The following is a 21,101-nucleotide window of genomic DNA, read 5'->3' as shown; positions in this document are numbered from 1 at the left end:
CTACTGTATTACATAATGTAAATTGACTGGATTCAACTATCAAAGTTTTGAGTCGAGATCAATAAAGCATTATTAAATAGGTTTAACTGCTTCATAACTAAATTACAACACAGCAATGTTTGCAATGATGGTAGAATCAGGTTTTTTCGCAGATGGTAGAATCAGTATATGAACAGTTGCTCCTTTCTTCTCCAACAAAACTGCAACAAGCTTGAAAACTACCTAAATCTTACTAACTAAATAAATTAGTATGGAGACTGGTATAGAGTGTAATGCTGCAACACAGCTGAGCAAAGCCATACATTGTAATCAGCTATACTTTAAGCACACACTTCAAGCCTCTTTTATATCCTCCCTATTGTCATTGTTCTGGTCATCCAGTTTTTCTCTTTCAGACATCTGAAAGTTAATCTTGGAAGTCAGAGTCACCAGTTATCACAAGCAGTGCAACTGAGGTTTACAAATTACTGTAGCAAAAAAATTCTGCCAGGAACTTGTGTTTTGTTTTGCCAACAACAAAGTAATGCAATGTAATAAATCATGGTTGGTCACTTACCTACTTGATTGCCTGCACTTCTTGCACATAATGTTTATTAAAAAGGTTAATATGTGTTACACATTCCTCACATACTGTACAGTATTTTGGCACAGGCAGCCGTCAGAGTGAAGTAAAACACTGCTAAACAGTACCAGACAGTGATTTTTGTCACAGCACAAAAGGAAAATGAATTTTGAATGATGTATTAAAAGGATTAAGCACTACTAAGTTCCAGTAATAAAAGAGTGCTGAGAGTGTTGGCTGACTCAACACCCTAGAATGAAACAGCCTTATGTACAGTACATAGTCACTCACATCTCACAAGGCTTCAAGGTTGTTGGTGAGTTTTTGTGGGCTGTTATTCACTGCTATCTGTGAATTATGCATACTCTTATTTATTCAGTATTTATTTCTACAGTATATGCACTCTCATTGTCTGTCTGTGTATTGTGAGTGTCTGCTGGCCTGTTCTCTTTCCATGAAATAAATCCATAGTAAATGCGTGTTCTCATGTTGAATAGGATGAACCACTTTAGGTTACAAAGTTCAGTGCTTTTGATTTCGGTATATTTGCTTAAAAGAAGCAGTGCCCTCCAAGTTTTGAGTTTGAGGTTTCCCTGTTATTAAAAGAGATTCCATTACTCTTCATTATTGACTTGAGAGCTAACCTATTTTCAAATTGTAATCTGGAAATTAAAATAAACTTTTTTTAAAATAAAATACAGAATCACAAGAAGGGGCAACACAGTGGTAGAGTGGATAACATTGCTGCCTTGCAGCACTGGGGCCCTGGCACCACGGGGTGTTATATTTAGGGAGTTTAAATGTTCTCCCCGTATTCACAATGGTTTTCTCCAGGTGGTCCCACAGTCCAAAGATATGCTGGTAGGTTAATTAGTTTCTGGGAAAAGTGGCTCTGATGTGACAATGTGTTTCTGTCTGTGTGAGCCCATTGCTTACTGAGATCCAGTTGCCCCGGTACCCTTTATTAGATAAAGCAAGTAGAAAATGGATGGCATATCTCACCTTGGCAGGGCTGAGTACTGTACTGTACATGTTATTAATTGTGATGTAAAAAAAGGTGGTTGTAGTGTGTTAACTGTGTTTTGTGTTTTGGACCTTTGTAGTGTGTATGAAAGTGGAAAAAGAGAAAAAAAATAAGCAGTGTGAATAATGTAAAAAAATTCTATAATATTGTCTTTTCCAGTCTTATAAAATATATGTATACATATATACATACAGTATATGCATGCTATAATTTCTATTCATAATAGATGTACATCTTTTACCTTTGGAGTAGTTGAAAAGAGACCATTTTAGTGTATTGCTACTGTATCTAATTGAAGAAAATGTAATGTTATACATGACTAAAATTACATGGTATGGACGACATGGGAAACAAAGAAGATAGTATATCCTCTGTGCTCCATAGATGATATAAGAAGATCGAAAATCCCTGTAGACCAGTGAGCATTAGGGAAGCTAATGAAGAATATTACAGAATCAAATGTTTCAGTATCAGTAACAAAAGCAAAGTATTTTTATTAGCAAACTGTAAACCATCAAATTATAACTATTGAATCTATAGACTACTGACTATTGACAGTGGCTTGCGAGCCAGTTTGCATTAAATATTTTATTATTTGAATTCATTGGCTATCCTGGAAACTTAATAAAAATTTATATATATAAAAGGTAATAAAATATAACAGTTGTTAACTACAGATATGCAAAAAATAAACATAAATGTGCCCCCCTTTCCTTATACATGGTGAAATCTGGTGAAAATTGAAGTCTGTAGGTGTATCTAATTTTGTACTCAAGACAACGTGAAGAAGTTGGGATTTCTCAAATTTGATGTGATCTTCTTTATTGCGTGCAGCACTGTTCTAATAAATGTTAAAATCTTTTCAATGATGTTAACACTCAATATATATATAGAATTTATGAAGGCTACTGAGGCTACTTCAGACACAAAATAATTATAAAATTAGAAATAATTAACTTATCAAACTGCTTTAAATTGTATCAAACTGTATAAAATAAAATAAAAGTTCATATAGTGAGGAGCATATAATTAGGACTCTGAATTGGTATTTAGTATGTATAGTGTATATATACAAAACATAAGGCGTAACAAATGTAATAATACACATACGGTACAGTATTAGCGAATCTCAATGGGTTTAAATAAAAGAGAACACACTTCACCCACTGATTAAAATGTAGCAATACTGAGGTATGGCACATGAAGCTATTTTAAAATGACTTACGGATCAGCAGATACATTGCAGGAATAGGAGAAATGTGAAAAAGCTATGTTGTTACATAAGACAGATTCTTTATATTAATATTTAGCCAGGCCAGTAAGATTAGAACCCCCACTCTTAGAAATACTGCACTGAGATGTTTAATAAAAATGAAGTTTTAGTATGGATCTTTCAAAGTTGCAGGAAAAGTATCAGCTGCTGGTCCCTGCCACTACATGTGCTAGCCTTGTTTGAGCCTTGCTCTGAAAATATATAACATATAACCTTTTTAGAAAAATAGTAGAAAATAAGTGAGTGCCAGTTCCTGTGTATCACATTTTCAGATTGTCGTATTTACACTGAACCTCTGCATTATTGAAATGCAAGAGATCTGAGGCTCCAGCCATTCGTCTTCATCAGTATTCACTGTCAATGATTCCAGTCTGCAAACCAAATCAATCTGGTTGCTAGGGAGATTATATTGCTATCAATATGCCTGGAACCATTTTCAACCATTGGCCACAATTTTTAGTTGTTCACTTATTCAGAGTACAGTATTTTTGTTTACTTTTTCCCTGCAATTTGTTTGTACTGTATATATGATGGAGAAATCAGAGAACAAGTGTCTTTGTTCTTGAACGCTGAGTAGACTTTCCTTTTTTTCTTCTACTTTACAACAGTATATATAGGAATTAAAAAAAATAAGAAGTAGGAAAGCTGAAATCTCCCACAAAGACAACTTGTCTTTTGCACTTAAATTATTGATAATTCTGTGTAATTCATTATACAGTGTAAAGTGTAATCAACATGTTTGATAGTCTATAGCAGGGGTTCCCAACATTTTTTGTCAGCTGAACATTCTTCAACCTAAATTATTTGCCTCAAGTACCCCCTTGAGATTTTAGCTACAGTAAATCAAACTTTTCAATAAATGTAGAGAAATGCTACAGCAACCCTCTTAACATGCTTCTTTTCACTTGGTAAAATATTAATATTGCTACTGTTGTTTTTCTGATCCTTATTATTACATTGTTATTTATTAATAGGACTATTTAATTTGACATTGACGTTTCCATCACAATCTCACTAACCCCCCGCAGTACCATCACGAACCCCTAGGGGTTCGGGAACACCCCGTTGAGAGAACCTGGTCTATAGTTACTCATAATACTGTACACCTTTGGAATGTTTTTTTTTTTAATTTATGTTATGCACATACATTAGATTCAGAATTTTCTGATTCTTCTAGATGAACATGAGTACTCTTTTTGATGTATAATGCTACTTCCCACTTTTTACCGTTCCTCACAAACAATGTGGAATCACTTTTTTTGCTTTTATCTCTGCCTTTTGCTATTCTCTGTCTTTTATAGAATAACAGACTCACTAGCACCTTGAACTAGGGTACTATAATTGTTGCCATGGAGGCACAACGATATTTCTAAGCTACAAGCACAAACAAAGTATTCACTTAGGATAGTGGCATTTCTAATGAAAATTACATTTTATTTTAATGGTTTCTTATTGTGGTAGTGACAGTATGGAATAGCAATGGCAAAATTGACACAGACGGTTTCTTACCCAATTTGATCATGCTTGTTCCCTTGTTTGCTCTTAAACAGGAAAACCCAGGTTTGTGCAAGATCCAAACAAGCACTTTTTCACTATTAGACGTGCAATATGTCTTGTTTTTCTTCTTTCTCCCCCTCATTTGAAAGGCATATGTGTTAATTAATAAAATAGCTAACTTGTTGATGTTCAGTGAAAATAATTTATTTTGTTAAAACTTCTGTAGGTTACGTTTTTTGGACTGATCCCAATGGCCTATAAATATAATATTTACAGTATATGAAGAGTAAAATTAAGGGTTTACTTTGAAAGGAATAAAAAGTATTATTTTTAAACATGCATTAGAATGAAAAAGAGCAGGAAATACCCACTACCACCAATTGTAATGAGGTAGGTGGTTAAATGTAAAAATAGAATAAGAATCAAGTCCTGACACCAATTTGCTATGCAAGCAAATTATAGATGCTAAGAATACTTTCACCCCCTAAAGTCAGAGATTACTGAGTTATACAGCATGTGTGTTCCTTTGTTCACTGATACAGTTTTTATAATAGAGTGTTAACCAGGCTGCATATTTAGGAGAGGAAACGTGTTTATTATAATAAATATCACCATTATACAACTCACAGTTTCACTAATACAGTATAAACATATACTTACAAGTCTGTGAATATCAGAGTATAGACAAAAAAATCACAGAATTCTAATATCTATAACCTAAACATACTGAAGTACACAAATACATTAACAGGCCAAGAAGAAACCTGCATTATATTAAATAAAAATGGATACTAACTAGGACTACATCTTCCTCTCTGATCAAATGCTGACAAATAAATGGCAACTGATTTCCTTATTTTTAACATTCTTAACATTTAACACAATATCACTAAAACAGGAGAGATGTTTTCAGCCTTTGGATTTCACACTAAAGTAAATTTGAATTTTCAGTCACCTTAATAATAAAGTTTGTAGTCCAATAACCTTACCAGTGTTCAGATTACCTCACCAGAAACTGGTTTCAGTTCTGATTCAAAGAAGATAAAGTATCTCATAGTTCAATCATCTTGAGGTAGTGAGGATGAGAGATGATGAAGATGATGTCCGTTCTTCCTGTTGTCCCTTTTATATTTTATATATTGTCTGTTTTATATATTGTCTGTTCAAGATGCTTATGATAGAATCTATAGTTACACAATAACAATATTTAGAGAATCATCACTCTTAGCTCAAATGTTTAAAAGTTAAAATAAAGAACAAGGACAAGATGCCCATTTCAGATCCAGACCTTTCTTTAAAGGGATTGGGCTCCCTCTGCTGGGTTTACATCTTCTCCCTATTCCTATACATTTGAAAACCCTGTTGTGTATTTAAATTATTCACAAACATTCTTGCTCCAAGGCCGCTAGAAAACTGCCATTTTTGTTATTTAAATTACACACCTAAGGCTACGATTTAAAACTGACCCGATGTGTTATTGACTTTAAAGTTAATTTGTTTTAATCAATCATTTTGTATTGGGTAAATTCTAAAGCATTTAGCCTTGCTTTTGTCAGACTGATTTATTCAGACACATGTGTAATACTGTCTACTCTCATTTTCAAAGACATATTAAATTAAGTGGAAGCCATACTGCGGACAAAAATCAGTTCCTCTAATGACAGTTTATCAGTTGTGAACATCAGCCTCACTTATTATAATAAAGAGTTGAGACGGATAATTATAATAGTACAGTTGCTATACATAAAGGTATTTGGTGGATTAATGTGAAGTCTTTATTTGAGGGTGGGACAATTTATTTCTTCATATTTTTATGCTAGTCCCATTAGCATGATACTCAGTAGCCTGATCCCTTCAGTTCTCAGAAGCCAAGCAAGACTGAGATACCTAGTCAATATCGTGTTGTAATCCTTCTAAGGAAAATAAAAATGCTATTGTAAGTGGTGCTGGTGGACCAGTAGTTGGCACCCTTCTCTTCTGGACCAGATTTCCAAACCAATTTCCTACTATCAAGGACAAGGGACACTGTTCTGAAGGTGGTGTAGTCCTTCAGATGAGAAATTTAACATAGATCCCAATAGCTGTCTTCCTAAAAGTGTGTTAACCTTGGTGTTTTGACTAATTCTAGACTTGGAGCATCTACTATGTATCTAATTGATCCCCCCCCTTAAATCAACATTTACATTTCAGTTCTCCACCTGACTTTCTGTGTAGTGGGGTTGCTAGAAATGTCTACCATGTATGACCCAGGTGGATGATCTATTTCAAAGGTGAATTAAATAGATTCCATCTTATACAGTATATGAAGTGCTGGGATAAAATACTTTAATATACAAACAATCATTATATTAATTTAATCCACAGGTATAGCGCAGGGCAGCACAGTGCCACAGTGGTTAGCATTGCTGCCTTGCAGTGCTGGGACCCTGGGTTTGTATGTTCTCCCTTGTGTTTAAGTGGATTTCCTCCCATAATCCAAATACATAGTGGTAGGTTAATTGTCTTCTGGGAAAACTGACCCTGGTGTGAGTGTATCTGTGTCTTTGTGTGCCCTGAAAAAGACTGTGTCCCATCCAGGGAGTATGCCTTGTGCCTATTGCTTGCAGGGATGTGCTCCAGCACCACCCGTGACCTTGCATTGGATAAAGCAGCTAAAAAATGGATGGATGAATAGCAAAGAGAACTCCTCTCATTGGTAGTATCACAATTATTACTATTGTTGGTATTCTAGATTATAGTGGTAGTATGCTGGATTCTCCTTGGATATTGTAATGGGGTCTTTTTATTTCCTCTTTCCCTCTTTTGTTATTTAACATCTTTTCCTCATAACATTTTTACATGCTAGATATTATTTCAGAAGTTGTGATCACATCTTATAACATACACTACTAATAATGTTTCTTAAGAATAGACTTCAAATTCTTTTGACTGAACATTTAAGTATGTTGTAAAAAGCTGATGATAATATACAGTATCATTAGCTACCATGATGATAACATCATCAGTTACATGAAACCATCCCATTTTGCATTTTGAAACCATCCAATTGCTTTTATCCTTGGAGGGTTGCTGTGAGACAGTGTAGCCTGGCAGGCACACTCCATAAAGTGGGATCAGTGCTGGAGAGAGCGGCAGTCACTAACTTTCCATCCATCGTCCCATTTTCAGTAACTGTTAAGCTCATTACAAGTCTGAGCTGGAACCCAACCTGGCAGACAATGGACACAAGACAGTGTAGCGGCAAGGCTATTATTATACTTAAAATAAATGTTCTGAAAGAGCATAAAATAATCTTTCTCTTGCTAATCTTGACACTGGTTAAGATTCCTCTGTGTCAACTTTTTGGGAATACTGCAGAAATGGGACGTTGATAAACAGGAATAGCTGACTCTGTGACACAAACCAGGATATCATACAGTAATTAGACAATTCTACAATTATAGAATACAATACAGTATATATTATTAAGTTTCATCCAATAGGTTTTGAAAATGTTAGCCACTTTATTCCTGTTTTGTGTGTAATTTAACTACAGAATGTATTTTCATTAATCAAAAATGTAGCATGAGTAAATGAGCTTTGAAAGGATGTGCGCTTAAAACTTACAAAGCTTTCTAACAGCACTCTTGTTTTACCTATGTTTCATTTTTTTTCTCAAATGCCTCTTTTCTGTATGCAGCGAAATTCCTGTAGTCATAAGTGTAAACATGGCTGTGTTTAACATGACTCAGCTTCTGTTCTGATCTGATGACTCAGAATTGGAATTACCATTCAGTTTACCACGACAAAACTCTTACTACCCTTGTACTAGAAAGGAGTAATGAAGACAATTTGCAAGAGTTCCCATAATGAACACTGACAGATTAGCAGGTTCTTTTTGAACTCCAAGCTCAGTGCCAGTGGCAGAGCTAAATCTGCAGCTCCAACATCATTGTATACTCACACAAGCCACAACATTTATTGCAATGAGGCAAGTCCAGGATGTGCTGGTCAGCAAAGAGCCCAGTGCTGGAAATGTGGCCTGTCACCTAGGAACTCCTAGACACAAGCAGTTACACAGGCCAAAATGGTCCCAGTTGTGCTCCAGATAGAGGTCGTTAATAGCCGAGCGATTTGGGAATCCCAGCTCACATTGAGGTTTTGACACTTAACCAACAAAATATTTAGTTATAGGCATTACCCTTCTGGTGTTATTCTGTGATACACTGTAATAGCAACATGTTCACATAGGTCAAAATTAATATTTGCCAGCCATATTTAGTTTCAGTTAACATCAATTGAACAGTTTATCTGAAAGTTTGAAGAAAGCACTGAAGTAATGGAAGTCTTGAAGAAATGAAGGAGAACACACATGCCTCACAAAATATGAAATTGCTGACATTGTGTTAATATTAATTTTGCATTAAACAAAATTTATTGGAATATATCTTTCTCAAGCGATACCATATAGAGCAAGATGATATATAGTAATTGATGATAAAATAGAAACAATCTATTCAGCACGTCGCAGTAAATACAGTAGGCATTGCAAAGTGTGACCACACGGTGGCAGTCTTGCAGACCTATAAATAAATCCAAAATAGTGCAGTAATAATTCCCAGGGGTTCTTGTTTGTGTTCAGTCATGATGGAAATGGTGATGGGTCATTTATTTTCTTTGTAATTGACCTGAAAGATGTAATTTAGGATTAAATTATTTTAATAATCCATCCTTAAATTAAGCTTGATTTCTTATACTCTCCACCTGCAACAAAGCTAACTCAAGGACGATTTATTAAGAACTATTATGAATGACACCTTTGTGCACAATGTCCAGATTTAATGTATTTTCAATATCTGAAACAACAAAAAGTAAATAATTATTTAAAACAATAACTTGCAGTATCGGGAACAAATTTACATTGGTGGATAGTTTAAAAATATGAATAGTAATAGCTGGTTTGAATTCAAGACCAAATTTTATTTCTTCCAAGCTGACTTTGTTGGGACCATCTACATTACACTATTGAGCCCTTGGTGCCGGCTGGGCGTCTTTGAGATTGGATTTTGTTAGCAAGACCTGTGTCCACTTTCTGATTATTATAGCTAGCTCATTATTCAAGATTAGTGCATTGATTTCCCACCCTGCCAAGCTGATCCAGAAGAGTGTAATAGTATGAAATTCAACATTAAGTCCAAAGTGATCCACACTTGTAGAATGAACATTCATGGGTGCTTTTATCTTGCAAGACGTTACATTCAAAAGGAATTTGGGTGTTTACGTAGATATATCTACGTACGTCCTCATCAAGACAATGTGTGGAAGAAATAAAAATGTAACAGAATGCCTAGGTATACAGGAAGAAATTTGAAAATTCAGGGAAGTTATGGTTAAGATCTCAGCTATAAAATACTGTATTCAGTTTTAGTCATCATACCACAAAATACATTGTAGCCTTAGAAAGAATTCATAGAAGAGCAACACAAACAATTAATAGTCTCAGGAGACTATTGTATATGTACATATTGACCTTTGCTATCTAGAACAGAAAAGATTGAGAGAAGAGCTGATGTAGGTATACAAAATCCTAAAGGGTACTGTATAGAAAGGTTCAATCCGGGGGACTGTTTCACTCTCAGTAGTGAAACAATGATGTGGGATCATAATTGGAAACCTAAGGTGAATTCATTTAGGAAAGAGAAAAGGAAACACTTCTCCAAACCAGGTGCTTGAGGCTCTGGGCAGCTTCAAGAATAACTAGATGACATTTTAGATTCACCGAGCTTCTTAACTACCAAGTGAGCAAGATTGGTCAAATGGCTACCTCTCATTTACAGGCTGTTCTTGTAGACGTATTCTTAAGATACAATACATGAATATCTCACTATACAAAAGTATGATATAATAAAGTGTCCGAACCTTTTAAATTAAAAAAAAAACATGCTCATGGGCCATTACTTTTATTTTATGAATGAGGAAGAACTTAATTTTTTTTAGAAACTAAGGTTACCATGAGACCAGTAAAACACACTAGTATTTACGTAATATTTTTGTAAAATAGTGAAAACACACCGAATGAACAGTCGTTCCTGACTTGTTAAAATGTGTGCATAAATAAAAGCTAATTGTGAATTCAGTTCTAATGACAAGCCCTTAAAACATTAAAAAATATGTGTTCAACAAATATTTGTTTCCCACAATAGACATCTATTTTAGTAAGAACCGCATCTGAAAAGACTTCTTAAACTTAAAAGAGCTGAAAGAGGAAGTAAAAGGGTGTTGCAAAAAAAACAGAAGAAACTAGAAAATCTTCTAAAAGCTCCAGTGTAAGAAAGTGGAAGTGAAATAGCAATATAAGTATTACATTGGTGAAAAAATATTTATTCTGTTTCAATGGCCTCCAGAGCCTTGTGTGACATTAAATTGTTATTTGCTTTTGTTGTGCCTTGCTTGAATTTATTGTATTTGAATTGAAAACAATCATAAGGTTTAGTAATGTAAGAGTGGTGGAAGAATCAGTCAACTTGAAGTGAAATATTCACATAGATAGCTGTAACCAATCATGACACAAGACATGCATAACTGGTTGGACAACAACAAAAAAAACGAATTGATCGGAAGATGCATATAATCCATGCAACTTCCTTAAGTCATGTAATTACTTAAGATAAGATAAAATTGGAATATTTTATTAACTCCTCATCCAAGAGCACAAAAAGAAAAGGTGTGATATATACAGTAAATGTTATTAAATTCAATAATTCTTTATTGATTTCTTTTCAGCTCTATTCAATATTAAAAAGTGTAACTGTCACAGGAAACTAGTAACACATACAGAATGTCATGAAATTTGAGGCAATAATAACAGAGAACTGAAATACATCAATTAATGAACTCTTACTAAAATAAATATAATGCTCATATTCTGAAAGATAATTTAGATATGTAAATATGTTTTATTATAAAAAGGGGGAAACTTTCTGAATGTACTGAAATACTTATACTTATAAATATTTATTTGTAATTGTATTTTGTTGTTATTTTACCTTTATTTAACCTCAACTACCCAAATGTTCACATGTTTCTCTTGTCTCAGTTCAAGTACTGTACAGTACAGTAGGTTTTAAAAGCTATCTGTAGCTATTGGGGTTACTAAGGTAAAATAACAACAAAATACAATTACAACTACAACCTACTGTATTGTACTTGAACGGGTAAATCTCCTTCACAACATTGATCCCTTGTTCAGATGTTGGGGGTTCTTTAGTAAACGATTTTCTCATGATACTAACAGCTAAAAGAATTCCTAGTATTTATCTATCCTTTACATTCCAGTAATCAAAAGTGAAATTACCCAAATACATGACAGAGAATTCAAATGATATGTCTAGGTTAACTATATAAATAAAGGGCTAAATGTATTAATTTAAAATATTGTTGATATTCTTTGAGGAAAAAATGTAAGGGAAGCCAATTTCTCACATAAGAACCAAATCTCAAAACACAGAAAATAAAGGTTACTAAGCAAAGAGAAGAGGCACAGTAGAAACATACCAAAGAAAATGAAAGGGAAGGTAGACTGTTTAAAGTAAAAAATATATTCTTATAGCTTAAGTCTGAACCTGTTCACTTTCTTACTATAAACAACTTTTAATTGATGTCAATTCCATGTCAAATCTTTCCATATCCAAGGAACCAGCGAAGAGAAAACTTTGAAAAGCTAAAAGGATGGGGAGAGTTGCAACCTGACAGCCTAAAAGGAGGTGAGGCAACTGACAGAAATGATTGCAATTAACACAGAAACATTAGGCTGATAATGCCAATGGAGTAGAGCTTTTTACACAGCTGTACAGGTACAGCATTTGAGAGAGATAATCAGTGCTGTGCAGTACCTTGAGCACAGTGTTCAAGTATTATCATACCAATTTTGAGATTTTTTTTCCTAATGCCTTAACAAGATATACACTACAGAAAATGTATGGCCAGCAGCCATATCACTCTGCAACTCACAACTGGCAACCTACTGAAGCTAAGCAGGTGTGAGCCTGGTCAGTACCTGGATGGGAGACATCCTGGGAAAAACTAAGGTTTCTGCTGGAAGAGGTGTTAGTGGGGCTAGCAGGGGGTGCTCACCCTGTGGTCCATGTCAGTCCTAATGCCCCAGTATAGTGACGGGGACACTTTACTGTAAACAGGTGCCGTCCTTCAGATGAGACATGAAACAGAGGTCCTGACTCTCTGTGGTCATTAAAAATCCCAGGGCACTTCTCGAAGAGAGTAGGGGTGTAACCCTGGTGTCCTGGCCAAATTTCCCATTGGCTCTTACCAATCATGGCCTCCTAATAATCCCTATCTATGAACTGGCTTCATTACTCTGTTCTCCTCCCTGCTGATAGCTGATGTGTGGTGAGCGTTCTGGCGCACTATGGCTGCTGTTGCATCATCCAGGTGGATGCTGCACATTGGTGGTGGTGGAGGGAATCCCCATTACCTGTAAAGCGCTTTGAGTGGAGTGTCCAGAAAAGCGCTATATAAGTGTAAGAATTTATTATTATAAAATGGATTAGTATAGTTCCACCTCATGCAGCACTTTTCTGGAAAAAAGGATTTTGGATGAAAACTGTTTAAATATCAAATGTTTAAATATAACACAGCTATTTTATTAAACTGGCTTAAATCCTGAATAAAAACTAAAAAATTAAGATCACAGACAATATAATAATGTGATTGTGACAATATTAGGGTTGAATGTGCACCTGTAATTGACAACATTTTGATGATAACATTTTGATGTTTTCAGGGTAATGGTAAAAAAGTCAATCTATTACAATGCCATACTGGAGGGATAATAGATTTTCAGAACAATTGATAAATCATGCCAAAGGGTTTCAATTGGGGTCCCCAGAGTCTGACCAGGGGTACCAAGAAACCAAGCAAAACATTTACAGTCTATTACTACAGTACGTCGTAAAAAGCCTGGATTATGCTATTCACTTCATTTCAAATGATTGTCCAAGTGAAATATGGCAGCGTCTTTTACTATCAGTCATAAATGACTATTGGTGGTATAAATTATACTGTATACGGAACAATGCACAAACCTGTCTACAGTACATGTAATGAGAGGAAGTAGAATGATTTTGGTTTCTCTATACAATTACCTCTCACAAATGCTGCAAAACCTGCTTCACAGATTTCTAGCCTAGTAGTCTAACAACTTAGTTCACACTGCTCTCTTTTTAAAGTGGTCATATTGCTTTTCACGTTTGGCATGCAACCAGGCCATGCAATCACTATGAGCTGTAAACAAGCTGCTGTCAGGGACTTAAAAGTCTGTTTCTCGCCAAAACTACCCCTACATTTCCCTTTAGAATTGTACTCTGTACACCAGTCTGTGTGTCACATCAATAAAGTAAAATAATAACACTTAAAATCGCAACTGCATGTACACTAACTAACCAAAGTATGAAAACGGCCTCAAGTGTCCTAAAAATACTAAATCTAAAATATAAAAAGTATATTTTGTATATTTTTTAGTTTGAATAGAAACTATTTTAAGATCTTTAACTTTTCAGATACAAAGTAAGGTATCTGAAATGTATGTATATAAACGTATTTATTTATACAAAGTAATAGAAGATGCTTTCACAATTCATTTTTTTATTTCTCCAATTGGTGTGATTCCTACTAATGTTCTTAAAACTGTTTTAAACTATACATCTTGGGCTTAATTCTTGTCTTTTCCAGTCTGGAGACAAAAACCCCAACTCTCGACACCCTCTTCGCTTGAAATGTATTGTATGTAAAAAATCCGAAAAATTGTCTTAAAAATACATCGGACACGTGCACATCCCACCTCCAACTCGAATTCAGTTTAAGGATTGGACAAACCGGCAATCTGTTTTGGAAATTGGTTTTGATTGTTATTGGCAGGCCAGGCCTGACTGCCGTCTGCTCTGCCCAATTGCTGTGACACCAGGGCGTGGTAGCGAGTGAGCTTCTAGCTGCTGTGTGCGGCTGCCTGTGGCGGTGCTGCTTCGCTACCAGGGAGGGGTGCGGAGAAAGGTTTAGTTGCAGTTGTATCACTGAACTGAAAAAGAGGACGAAGAAGGAGGGAGGAGGGAAAAAGGAGAAACTCTTTAGTTCTGAGAAGAGGAGTTTTTCAAACTTTTGGAATTTGCCTAGTCTCTCAAAGAAGCATTCCGTATTTCAAGTAGGCTTCGGTAAGGCCCGTCTCTTTAAAACATCTTGTGTTCAGGTCTCGGACGTAAACAACTGCTTACTAAATGCTGTGCGCGTGTGGCGGTACAGTGACAAGCTCTTTCACATGGATGCTGCAGGAAGTGGGATGCTTGTCCATTGCCAACAATGAATCGGGATTACTATGTGCCGATTGTTTATTTTCAGTGTTATTTCTTAACGAATTGTGACTACTGAGTTGGCGCCTTCATTTAACGTTACTTACACAAAAGGTATTTTGTTCTCGAAAAATGGGCGCAATCCGTATAAACTTGACAGGGTAACTAGTAAACCGCAGTGCCTTTATGTTTTCTCTGTATTGTTGGGTATTTAACCTCGCCTTGGCCTACAGTTCAACAGTAAAACACTAATCGCTGAAACTACTGGAACCTGCCATGCAGTGTGGTATTGTCTGATCTGTTGAATTTTTAATTGTTTGCGTTTTGCATTGTGATTGTGCTGGTTGAAGCAAAGAATTGTCCAGCTTATCAACTGCGCTGTACAACATCCTTACTCATGCAAACCTAGCAAGTGAATTACTTTCCGTTTCCTGTTTTCTCTTAGCTACATTTCTGCTGATAAATGATTGCTTATTTTCGTTTTTGTGTGATAGGACTTCAGTGTTAGTTGGTGTAACTAACATTATAAGCAGTGGATACAATAAAAGGATAGTGTATTTAAATAACGATTCGTTTTTTAAAGAAATATTGAATACACTCGTCTAATGTTTTTGTTTTCAGATTTCAGCCCTGTCACAAATTCATAAACTACATTACCTGACTCATTACAGTACAGAATAAATCTACAGAATTGTTTTAGGTTACACTAAGCTCTTGGCTATTTTCTGTCTTCCCAGACATCCTCAGTGAAACAAAAGGAAACTTGTAGTACAAGTCCGCAGTTCTTGTTTGTAAAATATAATGACTCCTTACAGTGTAATAACATTGCATTGTGTCTGTTAATCCCCAGTTCTTTTATTTCAATATAAAACTAAATTTACAGTTTCTGTTTTAAAATTAATACGTGTTGGTAATTGGAAACTAAACTTGATTTTGGCCTAAGGTTTAATGTGGGGTCCTTCTTAAGAGCTGTTTTTCTTTAAAAGTTCCCTAGCTTCAAAATGATAGTTGAGAAACGCAAGTGAAGTGTTATAAGTTTTCCTTTTTGATATATAAATGGCTTTCTTTGCTAATTCGATAATATGCAATGTGTAGAAGAAATATCAAGGCAGCTGAAGAGAACTTTCTTGATGTCGATGCTCTTCATCCTGCGAGTCTGTTTGGTAAAGATTTCAGTTCGGTGTGGTTGCTGCCAAAAGGGGAGCAGCTGCTTCTCTCCTGATTTCAGCTGCCAAAGAATTACTGTACCATTCCTGGGAAAGTGATCGGAACATCCCTGTGAGCCTAAATGTTATCAGGAAGATCCAACGCCAAGACTACTGTTGTAGGCGTAAGTGAGACGACAGTCTGTGTAAGGATACGTTCTCTGCTATGTGGTTTTGATATACAGGACTTGTGGATTGCTTGTGCAATGAAGTATTCTGGAAATTGTTTTTTTGTAGCTTTTAAACACTTTATTTTTTCAGTCAGAATATATATTTTTTATTGTAGCTCTCCTGCACACTTCTATTAGATTGTACATGTGAGGTAAAAATGAGAGGAAGCCATTTGGCTAATCTAGTTTGGTTGATTGTGTCAATGGATCAGTTAGCTAATACCTGCGATACATATAATCCAGTTCTTTTTTAAAAGGAGTGAGGGTGTCGGCATGGCTTTGTTGCATGTTTTAGACCCCTTTGTATAGAAAGGTGCCTACTGTTCTGTTTTAAAAGTACATCTCTGTAGTTTCCATTTGTTTTCTGCTTTGTTTTTCATTGTAGATTCTTATTAAATCCATTGGGCTGTCTCTACCAATGTCTTCGAAGGTTTACTTTGAAGTAAAACTTGAGTTTTGTGCCCTCATAGTCTCCTCTGTTCGAGACTGAAAAGATCATTCTTATTATCGGTCATGATATAGCCTTTAAGACCAGGAATGTATGTGGTTACTCTTCCCAGTATCAACTGCTTCCAAAGTGGTAATAACTTTTTTTATAATTGAGTAACCAGAAATGCACATAGTATTCTAAATGAGGTGTTGCTTGTGATTTGTGCACTTTTATCATAACATCCCTGTAAATTCTACATATTTAACTTAATTCAATGCTCTTACATGCATTACCTTCATAGTTGCTTATCCATATTGTCTAGAACAGTGGTTCTCAAACTTTTTGGACCAAGTACCACCCCTAATCCAACCAAAGCATCCAAGTACCACCTACAAGTCATCATCTCATAGGAACCCCAGAGATTCTCAATGACCAACATGAGTGCGTGTGCACACACACTCACACATACATATAATAAATATTATAATAATAAACTTTGTTTGATATAAAAAAATGTGGCTTCTCAAAGTGTTTTACAGAAAACAACAACAACAACAACAAATAAAAATAAAAAAGCACCATTTCAGTGAGAGGGGTGAGCCTGTTTAGTCGAGCAAAGCAGATGTGAATTAATTTTTCGAGCCTTGATACAATTCACAACAGTCTAACAGATTTTAAATCGTCAGGCATTTTCTTGACGGCAAAGGTCTCGTGGTGGATGTTGCAATGCATCCATTAATTTCTGGAGCAACCTCTAATTCATGCAACTACACCACTGTGTTGGCTTGTCATTGCTCTAGCACCGTCTGTACAAACTCCGACACATTTTATCCAGTCGATGCCATTTTCTTCGATTAAATTCATTCAGAAGCTGAAATACGTGCTCTCCTGTAGTTCCCGTTGGTAGCGGCTTACAGAACAGAAAGTCCTCATGTGACGTACCCTCAAACTCGTATCTAACGTAAACGAGCAAATTGGCCAAATCAACTACAGACTCATCTAATTGCAGTGAAAAACATCTGCTCATCTTAACGCGCTCTGTCGGCGTACTTTTGATATAATCCTTCATTTCAATAATTCTATGAATGACTGTGTCTTTCAGGGGGGGCAGCAGGTCGAGCTGTTCAGCAGCTTTTTCTCCACACATAATAGTGTGGGGCTTACCTGCTTTAGCAATCCGCAAGCTTGCATTTTTCCACGTTTCCGTTTTTATTTCAGTGTTTATTTTAAGTTTTTATTTCATGCGCATGGGAGAGAAACACAGAGACGCTTGGTGTATTTTTCTCAAATTAACTTAGAACAGTTCTTAAATATTTTTCTGTTATTTTTCACGCTTTCCTGTGCTCACAAGATTACCAGCGTTCGTAGCACGCATTTCTATGCATTCCTGTGTTTACAACGTTGGCATTGTTCCAAAATCACGCACATTCTCCTACCTCCCTATTTGCTGGAGATACAGTAGGTTTTTTTAAATACAATTGGTCACTTGCGTCGGTAGCACGCATTCCTATAGAGTGGTATAGAATTACAGAGTATCTCTTGTGTCCACTGAAGTATTAGCGCGCACTGTATCGTAGTACGTAGGCTGCGTATTCGACACGTATAAAAATACAAAATATGAAAACCCGTCCCGATTTTTCAGCGCACACAACACAGTTCCAGGGTCATTTGGCGTACCACCTGGCGGCACGCCATGTACCACTGCAGGTACGCGTACCACAGTTTCAGAACCACTGGTGTAGAAGATGAAAATGCTTTAACTTAATCACTCAAGTGTTTTTCATAGGTACTTTAAGCTGACCGTTTACCACCTTGTATTTTCATTTTTCCAGCACTCTTCTGTATCAAATAATAACTCTCCTGCCAGTGGTTTGTCCATTCTTTTTAATTTTAATTTGCACAACCTGTTTTTATTTTTAAAGAACTTGAATTTTTTGAAGAAGCAATGTTCTTGCTTTATACTTCTTGATGTGATGCTCAGTTAATTTTCATTAATTAATATATAACATAATAAATAGTTGTAGATTTCGTACCTGCAGTCATTTTTTTTATTGTAGTCTGTTTATCGATATATTAAGTAGAATTATTTGCTACTGTTTTACAAATCTAAATCAAACTAAGTGCAAATATCTTGCAATTCATAGGAGTTCCTCCCTTTATGTCTGTCATCGTGGAAGCAATATGATAATCTAAAGTAACTCATGTGGCTTAGGTACAAAACTTGTGTAGTAATGCTGTGTGATATAAGTGTATGAATGCATTACTCATATTTCGTTACATCTTAATTTGAGTTTCACATTTTTTCTTTTACTTTTTTTTTAAAGCAAATGCAGAGACTTGGCAGCTTCATGAAGAGACAGGTTATCAGTGGCTAATACTGCTTGGTAAATATAATTAGTGGTAAATAAAAATATCCAGATAATGCACATTCACTCTGGTCTGTAATTGTATACATCGGAAGTAGAAAATTATGCACTGAGCCATAAACCTCCATTCTGACACCAAAGCTTCACGTATATAGTTCCAGCAAGTCCGCAAAAATAAGAATGGTCATTATCTCACTTTGATTTAGACATAGACCTTTGCAGCATATTCGGGATTTTCATAATTTTCTGGCTTTCAGTAAGTTCCATTTCGTATTTTGTGCAAATATAGTACAATAAGATTGTTGCAATTCAATTGAAGTGCTTCCAAAACAGTGGCCCACTCACTGACACTTGGCAGGAAGGTGCCTCTTTTAAAATCTTCAACCTTTAGAACGATCTGAAAACAAATACTTAAATATGCACAATATGTTAAACGTAACTAATAACAATAGGTTACCTATTAGGATTTGAACGTCCTCCATCATGTACTGTTCTTTGTCTTGTCACTAGGCTATAGTGTTTAAATAATGGTTGCAGTCATTTACAGCTGTAATATGCTGTTTTGCTTTTGTCTGGAATTCCTTGACGCTTGAAATCCTGCAGAGATGTAAATGTCTTTATAGACTGTGTGAAAAGGCAGAAAGAGAGCAAAAAGCTGTAGTGACTGTGAAGCTGTTGGCAGCCTGTAAATGCATTGTGTGCTGTCCAAGGGGCTGTGCTGGTCATCCAGCTGGCAGAGTATAAGCGTGTAGAGTCTTTTGTTAATCCTTTGAGGCCTCTTGTACAATTTTATACACCTGTATTGGATAACAGGATATACCCTAGATTAATTGAGCAGTCTACTCTGAAAGTGTTTTAGAATTTAGAGGATTATTTTTATTGGGTTAGCTGATGACATTTCCAGGGTGTCTTACTATACATACAAAATTCTAAGTATCTTAAGTACAAGGAACAATTGTACCCATAAAATGTCAATAAAATGACAGTATGGCTCAATATGGTGAGTTTAGGCATAATTACTTGTAAGGGGGCTTTAGGAAATATTTTGTGTAGCCTGTTCTGTAGCAGCAGTGTGGTGGACATTATAGACCTTGCTACCCAAACTAAAAATGGTTTAGCCTTTCAGAATTAGCATTGTGTAACTGAGATGAGGTTTGAGAATTTGATTTGTGCTCAGGTGTGCAATCCTTCTGACGAATTATCATGAGAATAGACTGTCATGGGATACCTTGCTTTTAACAGTACTGCTATTACCCTGGGGATTTTTTTTTTGTTTAGTTTAGTGATTACAAAAAATGTAACAGATTTCTCCCAATTTGTCAAGGGAGAGGTGGGGTGATGCTTTTGAAAGATGCAGACTGCGCCTGAGAGCAGTGTCTTGCAGTACATTGACTTACAGCTGTAACATGTACATTATAAGTGATATAGTGTTACACATTATAGTATTCATATTTGCAAACTTGTATTGAATTTGAGTAAAAGTCTAAAAAGCACATTAAACTGTACACTCCAGGAAATAGTTGTGATATTTGATATAGTTGTAATGAAGGATGTACAGTAGAGGTGGGGGCAATATTGTTTTTTGTTCTCCAGGTATGTTTGCACCTTTGAGTGTTGACTTGCCTTTAAAACCGAGATTAATGAAGAAAGTATCTCTTGCGTATATTGGCAACCCAGAGTAACATATGTTTATGAAAGATGTATAAAAATGCCAACATGTTAGCTGCCATCTGGTAAATCAACTAAGTGTAGGTGCCAGTTGTGTAGTTTTGCTGTTTTGCAGAGTTTTGGAATTCAGAGTTGGAAAGGAAAGTCTAATGGTAGCATCTTTAAACATTTTGGGAAGTTGCATTTGAATATAAATGACATTAATAACAATGTCTACAGTTTGATATAATTTTAAGAAATACCATCATGACTACCAAGTCCCTGTCTGCCAAGGCATGTGATGAAGAAGAAACATCTTATAGCCTAGAAAATGTAAAGTTGGCTCTGCAGTGCTGAATAGGTGTGCGATAGGTACTGGGCAAGTAGTGAACCCGTGCTTCTTGAACCATCTAATGCACCAGTAAGCCCTGATGTTTTCCAGAAATTGCCGAGTTGTCATTCTACAAAAGTCATGTAAAAAAAAGGTAGAGCAGATGGTTAAAAGTCCCTGGTGTATTTTCCTCCCCAGCCTTTTTGTATAGTGCCTTGCAAAATTATTCAGACCCTTGTCCAGTGATCTCATTTTGTTG

At 35.7% G+C, this 21,101-nt stretch overlaps 1 protein-coding gene across 4 annotated transcripts in view; it reads left to right on the top strand.

Moving 5' to 3' along the window:
* Positions 1 to 14,327: 14,327 nt before the first annotated feature.
* Positions 14,328 to 21,101, top strand: part of fam49a (family with sequence similarity 49 member A) — a 70,654-nt gene continuing 63,880 nt past the window's right edge. The window contains exon 1 of one of the 4 annotated variants that reach the window (XM_088934465.1): positions 14,328 to 14,558. The gene's annotated coding sequence lies outside the window, so the exon portion shown is untranslated. The remainder of the gene's footprint in view (positions 14,559 to 21,101) is intronic. The other 3 variants (XM_088934464.1, XM_088934462.1, XM_088934466.1) reach the window with 3 other exon arrangements.

Source organism: Atractosteus spatula, chromosome 2 (assembly GCF_055471065.1).
Source record: "Atractosteus spatula isolate fAtrSpa1 chromosome 2, fAtrSpa1.hap1, whole genome shotgun sequence".
Classification (NCBI taxonomy): domain Eukaryota; kingdom Metazoa; phylum Chordata; class Actinopteri; order Semionotiformes; family Lepisosteidae; genus Atractosteus; species Atractosteus spatula.
Note: the sequence above shows the minus strand (reverse complement) of the source record. Positions and strands in the feature narration are given on the sequence as shown.